We start from the raw sequence: 6,475 nt of genomic DNA, 5'->3' as shown, positions 1-6,475 counted from the left end.
TGTTTTTGTTTTTATCGGCCTACAGATAAATGCTTCAAGGTTCGATTCGAGCTCAAGGCCAGAACAACATTTTTTTTTCTAATGATAATTATTGTTATTTTTGAATTTTTCTATAATTGAAAAATTGTATTTTGTTTTTGGAATAGTAAGTAGAAATTTTTTCAGACAGCCTGCCGTAGCTACGCAGATAGATCCGTTTCGAAGGGTGCTAAGCCTTCATCACCAATACGCTTTAGGCACGCTGAGCTGAGCTCACAGAGTATATTAATTTTGTTCATATAACGGTACCCCGTAACGGCATAATCTAATCGAGATAGATATAGACTTCTATATATCAAATTGATCTGGGCGAAAAAAGAAATTCATTTAGCCATGTCCGTCCGTCCGTCTGTCCGTTAACATGATAACTAGAGTAAATTTTGAGATATCTTAATGAAAATTGGTATGTAAGTTCCTGAGCACTCATTTCAGATCGCTGTTTAAAATGAATGAAATCAGACTATAACCACGCCCACTTTTTCGATATCGAAAATTTCAAAAAAGTGCGATAATTCATTACCGAACAAGGATAAAGCGGTGAAACTTGGTAGGTGGGTTGACCTTATGACACAGGATAGAGAATTAGTAATATTTTGGACAATGGGTGTGGCAACGCCCACTTTTAAAAGAAGTTAATTTGAAAGTTTTGCAAGCTATCAACTAAAACATTAAAAATTTGTGTTTCAAATCAAAAAAAAAAGTTCAATAAAAACAGTTTAACAAAAAAACAGAATTGGAGCCGTAACCTGGGTAGCGCAGGACACGAATGCAGAACGTGCTTAACTGCTTAACTGTTTCTTCCTGCAGCTCACATTTCCTACACCTTCTGTTACTACCAAGGCCTAAGAAATAGGTGTGTGACGCCAGAAGGCAGTGTCCAGTTAGAATGCCCATCATGAGCTTCAAGTCTTCTCTTTAGAGATATTAGACACTTTGTGAGTGTAATATCGTTGGCTTTGCATATGATGTTATAAATTTTGCAGCCGCACGCTTTTGTCTAGTTGCTTTTCCAGCTTGATGGATCATATACAGCACCTGTCCCCTTTTGATTTCTCGAAGGTTCAATAAAAAAATGATGATGCAGTTTCTTATGGGTACTATTTAAAGATCTATTCATGTATCTATTATTGAGTTGTGTAACGTGTAAAGAAGTGGCGTAAAAATAGGGTGACAGGGCTGAAAAAATGCCATGGACCCCCGGGCCATCAGGCCTCGAGCTCAAAAATATTTTTTCAAATTGTACCTGAGTATTTTATTTTATTTGAAAAGTATATTTTTATAAGTTCTGTTTAAGGAAAGTAAAGACCATATACAATTTCAAGTTATCGTTAAGCCCTTCAAACAAACTAAACAAAAATATGTTGATTAATTTTTAAAGATATACACTTTACAAGTGAGAGAAATTATTGATAGTTGTGCAAATTTTTTTTGAAACATTTCAAAAATGTTATAATTTTTTTAAGCATAGTATCAAAAGATGGAATATTTTATCAAGTTTTATATATAATAAAGAAAGTGAGTCTTCAAATTCAATAATACTAAATAAATTAGTAGATGGGCAGAACGTTATGATGTCGTTCTTGTTTTAAAAGTCCGGTTTGTTGAAGTCCAAAAAGCGCCAAGAAAAATATTCTGTTAAATTGCAAATCAAGTGAAAAAAATTAAGGTGTTTCATTTAAAAAGAAGATCGAAAACTAAAAATTTGTTATATTATTGGTTTTCCATTTCAATATCCTACTTACTATCGACGCAGCCTCTAAAGCGCTTCAGTCTAAAGCCACGGATCTTTCAAATGCCTTAAAACGTTTGAAAATTTTTCGAGAAGAATTGGAAAGGTATCGACATGAATTTTAATGAATTGTAGCAGAAAAATGGTCCATCACCCTTTAATTTTCTAAAACTCGCCAGAGACTGGTACAACGCCATTTTTATGAGCTTTGCGAAGATGAGCAAATTGAACATACATATTTTATCCATTATAATAATTATTGGACATTATTATAAACCAACTGAAATCGCGTTTCATTCCAAGGAACGAAATTGTTCCGAATTCCAGCAGCCTTCCACTGTTGATGAGTGCTTTAGTTCAGAGTAATATATTATCCAGAGACGGACTGGAACTGGGATTAGGACTAGGACTGGGACTGCGACTCGGAGTGGGACTGGGACTGGAATAAAATACATACCACCCTCTGGGACAGGCAATAAAGGATGCAGAAGAATGTGAAGAAATTTAGAGAAGAGAAAAGAGAGAAGGAGATTGAGAAACAGATAGAATGAGACGAAGATAGAGATAGATGAAGCGAAAAAGACGGAGGGAGGAGTGAATAAAAGGATTAGGAAAAAGTGAAGAGGGGGAGGACAGAGTTAGACGGAAAAAGCTTATTAAAATGTATGCAGATAGACCAAAATTAGGGCAGAACAATCGATTGTTCAGATAAGTAACTTTTCGTAATTTCTGCCCCATTTTAACAGCTAGAAACTTGAAATTTCACCAAATGCTTACGTAAATAGCATATATTGTTGTCTAAATAAATGTTAGAGATCGGGTTTATATAGTATATACTAGAGATATACGCCGCCGATTTTGGTCGTTTTTCGATCGCCGCTGGACTGTATGTTTTATTTATTCATGTTCATACATAAACATTTTGCGGGCGGCCAGAAAGATTTATATTTGTGTATGACATAGAACATTAGAATGCATATTGCAAGTTAAATGATCAATATTAGGGACAATTGTCCGCTATGATTTCTGAAATTCAAATTTTGTCTGCGTAGTTTTTGCCATTTGTTTATACAAAGCAAACAAAGCACATTAATTGAGGTTTCAATTATGAGGTTTTAAGATTAGTCACCTATTTATTTGAACAAAAAAAAAAAATGTTTTTAATATATTTTTCACCTGTTCAAAAATCAACAAAGAAGTATTTTTTTGGAAAATAAATAAAGTGACATTAAACCTTCAGAAGTTCTCACCTATTCCCAACATCAAATACTTTGCAAATGACTATTTCAACGTTATAACAATCTATAGCTTGGTTTTCGCTTGGACAATTTTGGTCAAATCAATAAAAAACGGCTTGTCACACAACGTCAAAAGCGATAATTAAGTTCACTGCTGATTACCGGCAACTTCTCTTTTAATTGATAGGTAATTAAAACCAAGGCAAATTTAGTACCAGGTGTTGTTATCCCAACAGCTGATTGCTTCTTCTTGATTATTTACCATACAACGTCTTGTACAACAATACCTGTGTTTTTTTTACATCTATATACGTTTACGCTAAGCGTTAAACTTTAAATACACCTCTGAAATTGCTGCGCATAAAGTTAGTACTACTAAATTTCAATACGCATTATACTCAGATGTAACTGAAAGATGTGTCTATGTTTCACCCTCTACATTAATTCTATGTATCCTATGCGTGTCCACTATTCATCGCAACTGATTCAGCTATATGTTATACACAGACATACAATAGAGGGTTGTGTCTCCTCTTTGTGGTACACCCTGTGCTGTAGCTTGTTGTTTAACCATTGCCGCTAGATGGGTCTCCTTAGCATTATCTAAGCGAGGATAAGTGTTTCTTTTACGCGCAAACGAAACGTATACGCGTGTAAAAAAACACGCCTTATATGTCAGTTATGTATATATGAGCCGTGTTTTTTTTCACACGCGTATACGTTTACGTTTATCGTGAAAAAAAAAACGCCTATCCTTGCTTAGATAATGCTTAGGAGACCCATCTAGCGGCAGTAGTTAAATAACTACAGCTACAGAACAGGGTGTACCGAAAAGCGGAGACACAACCCTCTGATGGCTATAGGGTATAACATATAGCTGAATCGCATGCGATGGATTATGGACACGCACCATTTTAAAAGATGATACAAAGAATTAGTGTAGAGGTGAAACATAGACACATATTTCAGTTACATCTGAGTGTAATGCGTATTGAAATTTAGTAGTACTAACTTTATGCGCAGAAATTTCAGAGGTGTATTTAAAGTTTACCGCTTCGCAGTCCATGTAAAGTCTAGCGCAAACGTATATACCTAGGTGAAAAAAAAGCACAGCTAACAACGATGAAAACATGAAAATAAAATGTAAAATTACAAAGATGGAAATTGTTTGGATAGAATTATTAACAATTATATATTTAAACATGTGTATCACCAGCTACATCAAGGCGTCAAAAGAATACGATTTTTTGTTGCAAATTGTATACATTGTGCAGCGTATCGTAAAAAAGTTAAATTAAATATAATTAAATATAAATAAGTATGGTACTTGATGTTTGTAGTACACTTGTCAAAAACAACTTGGATACGTATACATACGTTTGTTAGTACGTATGCATATACATTAGACTGGGTCGATTTATTAACGGATATCGATTTTTCGATAGGATTTGGGCTCAGGAAAAAAAGTTCCCAAAAAAATAATTTTCGAGCCTGCGAAAAAAAATGGCGAAAGGGTCAATTTCGCGACCAAAAACCACCAAATATATTTTTTTTTTCAAAAAACTGTTACCGCCAACGTTTCGACAAGAGTTTAAAAAAAAAAATAATTTTTTGGTTAAGGGGAGTGTTTTGGTCGAAAAATTTACCCTTTCGTCATTTTTTTCGCAGACTCAAAAATAATTTTTTTGGATATGCGTAGCGGAATTTTTATTCCTGAGCCCAAATCCTATCGAAAAATCGATGGCGCGATATCGGTTAACTTTCGCCCATACAAATCGACCCAGGTTAATATACATACATATATACAAAAAAGAGAAATAGTAAAGAAATGATTATAAGCATAATAGGTATGCAGCGGAGATGTCAGCTGTATCTTCTTTTCTGTTGACAGTCCTGTTTGTCATTTCTGTTGTGAATCCTTTACTTCACTTTATCCCTCATTTCTTTATCCAATATTTTCGCATTGGTCAGATCAGCTGAATGCCCGCTTTCGGTGTGTGCTGAGAGAGAACTGTATTGTTTTCTATTTTGTTAATGTCCCACCCATGCTCCTTGAGCCGAACACCTAGTGTACGTTTTGTTGTACCTATATATATTTGGTTACATTAGCCGTGTTTTTTAACACGCGTATATCCGTTTAGGCTTAAACTTTATATGGACTGCTTAGCGACAAATTTTAAATACACCTATGAAATTGCTGCGCATATTTCAATATGCATTATACTCAAATGTAACTGATATACATATGTGTCTTTGTTTCACCCTCTACACTACTACAACTGATTCAGCTATATGTTATACCCTATGGCCATCAGAGCGTTGTGTCTCCGCTTTTCGGTACACCCTGTTGCTGTAGCTAGTTGTTTAACCACAGCCGCTAGATGGGTCTCCTAAGCATTATCTAAGCGAGGATAGGCGTTTTTTTTCACGCGCAAACGAAACGTATACGCGTGTAAAAAAACACGGCTATTATTCTTTATCATTCCCTTTACATGCTATTTGGTAAACGATATTGTTTTGTTGTAAATGTGGGATAGGGCTTTTTGTTTTTGTGAACACGCTTTGTAGAGTGCGTTTCGATTTATAAGCCAAGCATGTGTTGTTGTTGTGTGTTATTTCAGAGCCGAAGGTTTCTTTTGGTTTCGGAAGGCCTGCCGATATACTTTTGATCATTTTTATTACAAACATATCAACAACACTAAACCAACAATGAAAAATTATTACGAACACATGAAATACAAATATGTACAGAATACCTGCAAAACACTGAAACGTTATAGCAAACAAAAACAAAAATTGACCAGGTTTACGAGACAACTTAAATTTTTGTTGGAATGCAAGAAGTATGGTCTAATCCCAACTCATCTAAACAATGTCACCAAAAGTATAGCGATCACTACAACCTCTCACAAGGTTAAACAGCAATTGGAGACCTCAAAACGTAATTTTCTTAACAAAATACTTAATATAGAGATTACACAAATGAACATCAACATCAAAGTAACTAGAAATAATACATACCACGCGTCACAGAGTTTAAAACGAGACATACGCGAAACAGAATTTCAGACGTTTACGGACAGCCAACACTATCTATATCAGAGAGTCATTAAGGAAGTAGAAACTAAACATACTACAAAATTAAACATACCTAAGTTGTAAATTTGTTGCTGTTTTAGTTTATGTTTTAACAACGATTGGTTCGTAAATAAAACTGGCATAGTTTTTCCGTACGAGGTAAAATAGTTGCTTTCACTTGGAAGGAAGTTCGCGATACCACCAACAACAAAAAATCTCAAACCTACAACAATAATTGCGGAAATGGAGCAAATAATATAAAGTTAGACGACGACAAGAACAGAGACATAGCAAGAAACAAACGTAGTAATGTTATTTTACATTTGAAACGGGGAGGAAGGTTCAATCCCACAGAAAGATTCATATTGGAAACTTTTAATAGAACAAAACA

This window comes from Eurosta solidaginis, chromosome 2 (genome assembly GCF_040869045.1).
Source record: "Eurosta solidaginis isolate ZX-2024a chromosome 2, ASM4086904v1, whole genome shotgun sequence".
In the NCBI taxonomy this organism is placed as follows: domain Eukaryota; kingdom Metazoa; phylum Arthropoda; class Insecta; order Diptera; family Tephritidae; genus Eurosta; species Eurosta solidaginis.
Note: the sequence above shows the minus strand (reverse complement) of the source record.